General features: G+C 41.5%; 1 pseudogene; it reads right to left on the bottom strand.

Annotated features, from left to right (window-relative positions):
- Positions 1-3,098, bottom strand: part of LOC116687045 (extracellular calcium-sensing receptor-like) — a 17,264-nt pseudogene that overhangs the window by 5,499 nt on the left and 8,667 nt on the right.

Below are 3,098 nucleotides of genomic sequence, written 5' to 3' on the forward strand. Positions count from 1 at the left end.
CATTTATTGCTGATTAGAAAACTATTTCCATGACAGCATCAAGCTTCATATCAATGGTGTTGTCATGGTAACAACGACTAGATAGTCCTACATTATATACAAGTTTTTTTGCAAGTTAAAAGCTACAATAAATACCACAATGTGGTTGCAATTGTATTAAGTAAATGTTAATGACCAAGAGTTTTTCATACTCAGATATAAACTTTCTTTTTAAACTTTTAATCATTTTTTTTTGTTGGTTCTTTTTTATTTTTTCACACCAGTGTGTGGGTGTGTCTGGTGAGTGAAAGTAAGAGATACCGTAGAGAAGAGACGAAACAAGAGAGAGGGGGGCGGGGGGTTTGGAACCATGTGTGTGTGTGTGTCTGTGAGTGAACTAGATACCTAGAGAGACAGAGAGGGAGTGGGCGAGGGGTCAAATTTGTGTTTTGTGGTGGGTCTCTGTAATTATGTATATATTATTTATTTATATCCGTGCAACGCCTTTTAGCTTTTTTTTTACAATACACGCAAGAAAGTTGCAGACCCCTCAAAAAATTGGGGTTGGAGCCGGCAGGCAGTTACACTAAAAAACTCTGACGGCAGAGATGCAATCCAAGTCGCATTCTACCAAGCACTATGTCTGAACAAACCTCGCGGTTACCAGAACTCTCCTGGTTGCTAGGTACTAGTTTGAACCGAAGTATAAAACAAACCTGAAGCTAAATAAACCCTAAATGTTAACGGAAAGCCTCACGGACCTGAGAGAGACGGAGAGCTGTTCACTTCTCCGTGTCCTGAGCGTGTGTGAGAACAGCCGGTGGGGACACAACAGCAGACGGAATCTGTCTGTGTAGGGAGGGGCGCTGGGACTAGCCTATCACAGAATAGTGTAGGGGAGGGACGCTGGGACTAGCACTGTGACTAGCCTATCACAGAACGCAGACATAGTCAATGGAGACTTATTCAATCCGAGTACAGATGTTGACTCGCATTACTCGGATAATACTTGTACTCGGCAAAAGTGCTTTATCCGTACCGGATACTCGTTTCAGCCGAGTACTCGGATCATCCCTAATAGCTATCCTTATAATTATAAAGGTATAAAGTTATGAATCAGAAGGGCTGGTTGGTGTTGTATACGACGCGCTTGACCTCAAAAGAGGGGAAAGGGCCCAAACTGGTCTACATTGACTATAGGGCCCCCTAATGTTCTCACGTTCTTTGTTGATAACATTTAATTTGGCCGAGTTATGATATGTGTGTGTAGGAAAATGTGTTTGGTCATCAAATACTTTAATGTTGCAAAAGTTTTTCCATAACTTTTTGTCAGGTCCATCTGGAGAGGCTATTTACCATGCTTCATGCAGATTGGTTGCACGGCCTAGAATGAGTTGGTTTTGATTTTAAACATGGGTCCCATGGGCAACGCCCACTTTGATCAATCAGTTCCCCTCAGGAGTGGCCCTAGATGGTAAATGTAAAAACCGGATGAGCCGTCCATGAGATATGAACATTTTGTACTTTTAGTGCCCCCTAGTTGCCAATTCTTTTAAATGTGCGTCTTTCACCTCCATAGGGTCATGGCAAACAAGAATCTAAAGTGTCATGTTGATAGCATTTATATTGGGCAAGTTATGGCAAAGTTGGTGTTTTCATAGTTAACTACACAAATTTGTTTTCAGAACTTTTTGTCAGGTTGTTCTGAAGATGCTACCTGCCAAGGTTTGTGCAGATTGGTCTCACGGTTTAGGAGGAGAACAAAAAATTAGTTTTTTGATAAATCACAATTTTTCACCCATAAAGGTATAGGCAGAAATGGGCATAGCCCATATCAGGTGATTCAGTTGGATCCAGAGAACGCGTGGCTATATGGATTTTGAATGTGTGATGTATGGTTTGGGAGTTATAGCGCAAAACACGTTTTTTCTGCAGAGTTTTGGACCTGATATCCCACCTATCATACCCTTTCACTAGCAAGGACCACACCATGAACTTAATATGTCATAATTTGATTATGAGGGCTAAAATTGCTTGTAGTTAATTTGTTTGCTGATGCCATTGTGGGGATGCTTCGATAGGGAATCCGCCCTAGCACCCAGCCGTTACCCTACGGAGCGGAGAAAGGAGGTGAAGAAAGAAATTCTACTAGTTAGCTTTAATTCACTAGCAAGGACTGCACCATCATCTAGATGCATAGAAACAATTTATTGATGAAAGTGTATGACGTGTGAAGTTGCAGTTGTAATTGTACGTTTGAGGACCACTGAAGCATCCAGGCACAACAGACACCCAAAATCTTTAGTTACTTAAGACGAGATTAAGTGGATTTGAGATCATTGTCATATGAACAGATGTAGCCAGGAAACAATGAGGGGACAAGCTGTCATGATTTGTATTACAGTAAGTGTTCTAAGATACCATTGCAGGAAACCAAGGTATTGGCTTCAATCCCGAATAAATGCTAGACGGGAAGAGAGGATGAAGAGAGAATCTGTCACCATTTTCCTCTGGAATTTCTGGAGTTGCAGGTCGTTTGCCAAAGTCTTGAAAGGATTAAGTAATGATGGTACTTTGAGTAAAAGCGAGCATAAACTGACCGGATTGATTGGCTTAGTTTGCTTTAAATTAGCTTTAGCTTTCATGGTACTGGTATGGGTTTTGCCTGGCATAACTGAATGGGCATAGAAACAGTTATGATGACAAGACTGAACGACAGAAGTAGCTGCATTGGTGTGCAGATGAATGTCTTGTGTAGACCATTAAGTCTGTTTTTAAGATTAGTAGTACGAGCAGTACGCTTGGTAAGGTTGAGGTGTGGCCCTGCTCCCCAAATTCTGCTAGGTAGCTTTGATTATGATCAACATTTTAATGTTCAATTATTGCTTTTGGGCTGCTTACCTGTGTGCCACCATCCACCCAGGTGAGGTTCCTGTTGATTTGAAACTTCTGGCCCACCGGCAGTGATGCATCGTATTGCCCTACTGTCACCAATTTTATACTGCCGCTTTCACTTTTTTGCCAGTTAACCAGCTCGTATCTGGCCACAGGATCACCGTTAGCATCAAATGACACATCATAACCATTTTGGGAAAAATTCACTTTCTTTAGCTGAGTAA

Source organism: Etheostoma spectabile, chromosome 3 (genome assembly GCF_008692095.1).
Source record: "Etheostoma spectabile isolate EspeVRDwgs_2016 chromosome 3, UIUC_Espe_1.0, whole genome shotgun sequence".
NCBI classification, from domain to species: Eukaryota; Metazoa; Chordata; class Actinopteri; order Perciformes; family Percidae; genus Etheostoma; species Etheostoma spectabile.